The 8,413-nt window shown below is 35.6% G+C and overlaps 1 long non-coding RNA gene across 3 annotated transcripts; it reads right to left on the bottom strand.

Moving 5' to 3' along the window:
• Positions 1-763: 763 nt before the first annotated feature.
• Positions 764-4,167, bottom strand: LOC110941351. 3 transcript variants are annotated; one of them, XR_002594039.2, is made up of 8 exons: positions 4,039-4,167; positions 3,870-3,942; positions 3,560-3,595; positions 3,335-3,448; positions 2,840-2,939; positions 2,587-2,659; positions 2,394-2,476; positions 764-962 (listed from the first exon to the last, which is right to left on the bottom strand). It is a non-coding gene; the product is annotated as an uncharacterized LOC110941351 (long non-coding RNA). The 3 variants fall into 3 exon arrangements; XR_002594037.2 differs by having other exon boundaries at positions 764-2,476; positions 4,039-4,163; XR_002594038.2 differs by lacking the exon at positions 2,840-2,939 and having other exon boundaries at positions 764-2,476; positions 4,039-4,162.
• Positions 4,168-8,413: the final 4,246 nt, after the last annotated feature.

Raw genomic sequence — 8,413 nt, 5'->3', positions numbered from 1 at the left:
TTGATAACCTAATTTATAAAAGTAAAATGAAAATGGGCTTGAAACATAAATTCAGTTTAGACCATATCCATCGATTTAAATGGTTATTACTATTTAATATAATTAATTAATCCATTGAAATATTTGTTCAAAGTTATTGCAAATATTCCACTTTTTCAAAATGTTGAACCATCAATATCTTAGCAATAATATAAAGATGTGATTTTTATATTTTGAATTATTTATAACAAATATTTCAGTGACTTTTACAAAAACATATTTTTTCGAATTATCAATGTTTTAAAAACCGGTTCAAACCGGCCGGTTGTACCGGTTGAACCATTCGGTAAAACCGGTTAAACCGCCTGGTACCCCCGGTTAACCGTCCGATACACCCGGTTAACCCGTTATTGAGCCAAATCCGATACGGTATAAAAACCGGATATTAAAACATTGGTAATTATTGAATTATTAATTAATAGATGGCCGATTAGTTAGAGAATTAATTACTTAAAAAATCCGTTCATAAAAATGTAAATCTAAATTCCATTAACAAACCAATATTACGGTTGACTAACTTATAATGACTTAATTCAATTTTGAATTATAAAATACAGAATATATAAAGAATCAACATTAACATTTATAAAGGAATTACCATATTTCATTTTGAATTGGGTATTTTATGTTTCTTCAATTAGGCCAACCCGGGTAGGAAAATTTAAGTTACATTAATCATAAATGTATCAATAAAAGTAATACAAATAAAGTGACATGACATAAATTAGTAACAAAATGAATTGCATCATTAGGTATTAAGTATGAAGTTTTCTTTATAAACTATGTACAAAAATATCAAGAAAAAGACAAATAATGTTACATTAATAATTTACTAAAAGTAACATGAGCGCAGTCCGGCTGGTGTAGAACGCCTTGCCACATCCAATGTTATAGATGCAAGTCCTCTTTGATTTAACAAACACCTAAAATTTAATATCATTCACTTCATAAATCATAAACAAAGTGACATCCATATATCATTGAGAGTGGGGCAACATGAAAAAGCCATTTTGAGCTCAAGTTCATCCTTCAACATTTCTTCTAACTCCATACTATTCCTTTGCGGCCAACCCATACAGAGTTGGTCTGCCAATCTACAATTGCATATTTGGGTTGTAGCGAAGGATAGCGAGAATAGTAACACTTTGTTTATTTTTTAAATATAAATATCAGTTAAATATAGCTATAAAATAGCTCGATTATATATAATAGATTATTAAATGAATTTACCAAGAAACATTTGAGTTACTTTGTATCGTGATGTATAAATAATATTACTAAATGAGTTTACCAAAAAACATTTGAGTTGAGTTTATGATGTAGATAAAAAAAAAACTTTAGACATGTCTATTTCTCTTAAAGTTATAAAATGTGAACAATATCCAAGTTGCATTTTCCTGGAGGTGGGACCATAACAGAGAAGACAATAGTGAAAGGGAATACAAAATTGTTCTACACATCACAACAGAGAAGACAATATATATATATATATATATATATATATATAGAAAACTAATAATTTGTGATTTAACGAAAAACATTATTCAATAAGGATATTTCATCATGAAAACAACCACTATATGATAAAATTTGGTCTATGAAAGCAGAAAGTCATATTCCAGCTTCAAATGTTCATTGTCTTCAAAGTAACTACCTTATATACAGTCTAGTGCCAATGGAATAATAAAAGGTTATTAAATGACACATCAATATAAAAGCTCTAAAATAAAAGGAAATTCGAGTCTACCTGCAAGCAGGCTACATCCTTACGAGTTCTATTATTTCTGTATCTTCTTTGTATTGTTTTATATACACTTCTTGTCTGTTCCATCAATACGATGAAAATATACCATGAAGTATCAAAATCAACATGTTTTGATAATTTTGGCATCTTAATCTAACATCAAAAGCACTCATTTCCAAAGAAAACCTAAGTGCAGTTGAAGTGTTGAACCATGAACGCAAACATAACCGTGAAACCAGTACGCCCAAACCATGATTATTTTGTCTAGGTTATTATTTTGTAAAACCTCTTTCATTTTTATCAACGATTCGGTTTTCGGTGCTCAAAAACCGTTACTAACGGTTTGGACCGTTACTAACGGTTTGGCTTAAGGTTATACCCATGAACACCCCTATAAAAGAGCAGTGCATACTTAAAGTGCATTTGCACCAAGTAGAATTATGGGTATAAATTAACAGCCTAGTTATATAAACAACAATCGTTCAAATTTCTCCTATGTTAATGTGGCGTGAAGTTCAATAACTTGTATAATCAATAACATAATTAAGATCCAATTCCATTGGGCGCTACAAAGTATCCTAGTCCAACACTTAGGAATGGAAGCACTTACCTATAGAAGGAGGTTTGATTCCTTTGCCAATCAATCTCATTTACCATTACTGTCGTATGAAAGACACTACCATTTTGCTTTAACTAATTAAAAATAACACAAAAGCAAAAAAGAAATCATGAAAAATAAGTCCTCATCACACTAAAAAGATAAGTGTTATAATAATTGTAAAACAGTCTTCAAGTAAGCGTACCTCAAAGTGGTTCTAATGATTGCAACTGAGGTTCAGAGATTTGATTATGAGGACCAAAATTAGGTATTGGCACCTGCCAAAATCAGAGAAAGAAGATTGAGTATACAGAATAAAATTAAAGTTTTACAAAAACAATCAACAAAAAAGTTAGCTCAATAAACCAGTCAGTCAGTTTATCTATCATCTTCCCATTTATATCAAATGATTATTCATTTATAGTTTATCAATTTTGAGAAATCGAGTTAGGGCTCACCGTTAAAGGCATGGCCATCGCGAATAGGATCGATATGGGGTTTAGTTGTAAACAAAGTGACGACAGACAATAGCTCTTCTTCTCCTCCTCTTCGGTCGCTCTATGTTAACATCAATATTGTGATTTTTTTAAATTAAAGTAACAGGTTTGTCAAAATATCATGAAATAACATTAATAATCTTCTGTCTTTTTTGGTTTTTTTTTAAACAAATTACTCCATTCACATAGAAAGGAGATATGTGTTGACTTATAAAGTCGAGCTTATATCCTCAACAAAGACAACCAGAAGATGAGGATTTCTCCTTAATTTCACTATTTGCAGAGCCTAACCACCATCATATGCCAATGAACCATCACAAAGAGTCTTGAATACACCACCTAATGGCTTATAGCAATCACTTTCTTCCCACCCACACCCTAATTTTATGCTCTAAAATACAGATATCACATGTTAAGTTTCAATATTTCAGTCCCAATAGAAAACATTAAATGTACCATTATTCTCCAATGACAAAGCATAGATCACCGCCCCCGTAAGCAAATCTATCCCAACATTCTCCAATGACAAAGTGAGATTTGAAACTTCAATGTATTCTTTCACATATTCACCTGAAAAATCCAATGTGTCTCAAACCTATTAGTGTGTAATCATAATCATCTTTAATATGCACTGAACAAACAAAAAAAATGTTGAATCTATTAGTGTGTAATCATAATCACCTTTTGCCGAATCTTCATCAACTTTGTCTGACTCGTCTGCAACAGAACAAACAAACACATACAAATTAAACCCTAAAAAAATAATGCTTCCAACTGCTATTCTTCATTCTAATTGTTAAAACAAAACGGCCTTGAAGTTCTTATATCTTCCAAACATATGCGTGAATCATTGTTTTGTATGTAGATTCCATCCTTTAAAAACAAACTAATTAAACAATTCCAGTAACTGATTCAATAGAACAGATCGAATAAGCTATAAATTGGAAACAAAAAAATCTGAATCTGTGAAATAGGGCGCAAATCTACGAACCTGATTCAAAGGTTTAACCGACAGAGATATGAGAAATCCCGATGAGAGTGATGGCTGGAATTCTGGAGACGACCTAGGGTTTGGAGAGAGAAAAGAAAGACGGAAAGAAAGATATAACGTCGAACAGATGAACAAAAGGATTAACAATTAGCAAAAGAAGATTTCTTACCTGATTATTGAAGCTTGAATCATCTGGATCAGAAGAAAAGAGGAAGAGTACATCAGAAGAAGAAGAAGATGAAGATCTAGGGTTTAGAAAAAGAAAGCGTGTTTTTAGAGGAATTTATATCTAAATATAACGGGTCGGGTTGCTCAAATCATGCTCCGCGTCCCATATCTTTAGCCGTGAAGTTTCCCGCCAAAACCCATTGTGAGAAGCTCTAAGAAGCTGCCACATCAGGCCAAAACTTCTCATTTATTATATATAATAGATTAAAAATGAATTCTTAATAACTCTATTTCATTGATCAAATGATTCTGGCAGAGCATCTTTATTCATTTTCAAATTTAAAATGTCAACATAAATGGCAATTTAAATTTTTTAATCAAGAGTTTCCCACTCTTTTGCCTGTCTGCCAACCCTAAAGTCTTCCACTCTTGCCAGCCATACTATTCAGACTTTAGAAAGATCGAAGGTAAAATTATAAACCGAGCTGCAAAATGTACAATATCAATGTACGGTGATATTAATGGTAACTATAAATATTTAAATACACATATTTCATTATATTGAATGGCCAAAAAATCAAACGATTAAAACAAATTAATCAAGAAATATCTAACATGATCCATATCAATGTTTATAACATGCATTAAACGAAACACATTACACTCATCAACCATGAACTTGTTAAAACATATTACAATCATCAACATATTGCACTCATCATTGGCCATATGAAAAAGGTTATATATCAATGTTTCATACATTCAGTAAATCAAGCAGTTTACATTCATCAACAATAAACTATATGCTCACCAAGGTCGATTGATTAGTAATCTGAGATTACACTAATCAACCAATTAGTAATCTACGTAATGCAGCTATGGATTGAGTAGTAATCTGAGATTACACTAATAACTTTCTAGAATATTGAGATTGTGGAATGTTGGCTGTAACACCCCGTGTTTTCGAATGTCAAAGTCAAAGTCCAAGTCAACTTTGACTGTTAATGTTTCTTTTTACTTTTTGTATTATGTGGAGTAAGTGTTGTAATCAGAAAGAATCGAAGTAATCGAATGTTTAATCAATGCGACCGATTTACGACTGTGAATAGTAGGAAGTAATAATGCGATAAAGTTAATCAATCAATAATCAAGCTAATCGATTCATCAATCAAGCTCGAGACTCGAATTATGTGAACTCTGGTATTGTTATACGTGTGTGTGTGCCTTATGTGTTACTTGTGCGTGTTTACTTATATGTTTGGTATGGTATTCAAGTGAATCAATCGAAAATCAAATCGAAACTCGAAAAGCAATCAAACTCAATCGAAACCGACATCGAAACGTGAAATGTAGATGCTTGTATGTAGATATAGTGATTGGGATTGAAAGTAATTTGACTAGGAACTCTATCGTATTCGTATCATCGTCCATCGAAATCGAAACATCGAAAATCGTCGCGAAATACTCAAAGTGGGTCGCGGATCGAACAGGAGGCACCCTGATCGAACAGGCCAGCCGATCGGCTAGCATCTTCCTAGCCGATCGAGCAGTCCATTCGATCGGAGCTCCTGGCCGATCGGCTGCCACTTTCCTCTTTGGGAGCCTATAAATAGGGCTGTCATTGTCACACTTTCTATTTTTGGAAAGCTCTGACCGAACCAGCCTTCTTCTTCACCTTTTCTCAGATTTCTCTCAACTCCGGTAAGTTTTCACTCTAATTCTTGTACGATTTTGATCATTGCATGATTCTACACCTTTCTATCTTTCAAAACTCGATTTCTAACCGTGAAATCACCAAGATCTAAGTGTTCTTGGGTGATGTCATCATGGTGTTCTTGAAGAACACCAAACTTTGGCCTCATTCAACCATGAATAGCTTAGATCTGACCGGTTTCCATATAAACAAAATAAGATTTGTAAGAATCTTAACAGTTTTGTGAATAATTTCCAACTTTCTTCAACCTTCTACACTCGAAACCTTAAAACCGGTAGAAACGGAGCTTGAACCGGCTAACTAATCATTCTAACAGTTAAGAGGTTCAAGATTCGGATTCTATATACAAGGTTCACCGACGATGGGTTAAACTCTAAACCGACGTTCCGAACCGTTCACCGGGCGGACCTGGGTGATTCCTGCCCGAGCCGAAGAAACGAGTAGGAACGGAGGATATCATAGTTCAACTCGTTATTAAACTACCTCGATATGACAGCAAGTAATTAAACAGCCAAGAGTTAGACGAAAGGCCGACCAGGTCAGACTTGCTGGCCGAACGGCTAGGCTGTTCGAACAGCCCAGCCGATCGGACATGCCAGCCGATCGACCGGGCCAGCCGATCGGCTAGCACATGGCGTCTCGCTTTTCAAACTTCCTGAGGTATGGTATTGACGAAGTGGTGTTCGATCGAATATGTTACTCGATTGGTAAACATTACTCTTCGGATCATGAGATACTATGCTTCAACACTCAATTGATTTTACAACTCGTTCGTAGTAGGGAATGCCAGCCGATCGAACAGTCTGTTCGATCGAGCGATATCCTGTTGAGAATCACTTCTAAGGTTCCCAGCCGATCGGTTAAGCCGGCCGATCGAACGGACCGTTCGATCGATCGACCCGAAAGGTAAGGACATTTTTGTGTTCTCATATACTACAACGAAAACTTCAAAAGTTCAAACCATCATACACAAACACACCAGAGGAAGAAACAATCCACTCGAATGGCCCAGCCGATCGAGCCTACCGGCCGATCGAACAGGACTGTTCAACGGACATACCAGCCGATCGAACAGCCCGTTCGATCGAACCTGCCGTTCGATCGACCAGCCTATTCGATCCATCCACATTTGTTTACATTTCCACGTTACTCATTGTCGTGCTATCGAACTATTCAGGCTAACCCTACTCTCAGCGCTCCCTTCAATCCATAATCAATCACTGTGAGTATACTCGATCCCTTTTTGCTTTTATCACTTTTGGGTGTTACATACGTTGCTTATATCAAAATACAATCGATCACACTACTCAAACTATTTGAACGGTAACCAATATGCATGTATTACATGACTTAATGAATGCTTGTTGATTGTGTTTACACGTGGAATGCTGTCTACCTGCCTTAACGACGTAGTACTATAGTTTGGACTCAGCACCCGTTTATACGGGGGTTGTTAAGGACAATTACTTGCATGGATTACGGTGGTAATCATGTATTGCGAACCGTCTCGGACGGTCAACCCGCAGTCATTGGTATCGATAGATCCATGTCGATAATTAACATGCTTCGTTTTCCTCTGTGTACGTGCTGGTTATGCGTAAACTATTCAAACTCTATATGCTATTATCAAACTTGTATGCTCACCTTTACATTATATGTATTGACTTTATTTTAACGTATGTGACAGGTGTTTAGAATGCTTACTTGCTCTTCCTGCTGTGAAATTGAGGCTAGGAAAGAGTCTAGAAACCAAGACAATTTATATTTATGTATTTAAATCTGAGTTGTCGGAACATGTTTTGTTTGGAGGATATCTATGTCTGTAATAACTAAACTTATCTTATGGGTCACGGTATGGGACGTGATATTTAAACTATTCGGTAATAATAGTTGTTATGGAATTTCTTTAAACAATCTGTTTCGCTCAGTGCCGCGCCCCGATTATTCCGCCATCCGTTGGGGTGTGACAGATTGGTATCAGAGCCATAACTATAGGAAATTAGGTTAGACACGACCTAGTCCGGGTCGCTGTCTTAGAGACCTAGACTATAGTTAGGAACCAACAGACCCAGTTTATGTGCCTTATTCTGCAATTCTTCACTATCACTACACTCGAATTTTCAATTAAAGTCAGGCGATTCAGTCAGGAATAGGTGTGAAAACCGCAAACTCCCGACTAAATTGACTGACTAACGATGATTTTATCCATTTACTCACGCTTATCCTAATATTTTCAGTTACACATAAGGAGAATTATACCGAATCAAGAGTGAAACCCTCATTTTGATGAAAATTCTCCTTAAATTTTCTTAAAACAAGGAAGAAATTGCTAAGCCAAGGGGTGAAACCCTAACCTTGGCAGTTTGTTCTGGACTTTGTTTATCTCACCAAGGCCTCGATGGACTCCAACGACCTGAACTCACAAAGTATGACCTAGGGAATACGTGTTCAATGCCTAAGAATCGAGGCAAGGACACGAGCCCGAACGTTGAAAGTGACAACAAGTCCGTTGCGAATAGTCGAATCGCTTTGGGTATTCGATGTCTAGTAGCCGCAGACGATCTACCTCTCGATTTTATGCGTTTTGATTCTGAGAACCACAACCGTGTACTCTGATAACACGTTGATTTTATGTGTTTTTGTGTGCTTTAGCTGTTTACGT

The sequence above is a fragment of the Helianthus annuus genome, chromosome 3, assembly GCF_002127325.2.
Source record: "Helianthus annuus cultivar XRQ/B chromosome 3, HanXRQr2.0-SUNRISE, whole genome shotgun sequence".
In the NCBI taxonomy this organism is placed as follows: Eukaryota; Viridiplantae; Streptophyta; class Magnoliopsida; order Asterales; family Asteraceae; genus Helianthus; species Helianthus annuus.
This window is presented reverse-complemented; position numbering and strand designations above follow the sequence as displayed.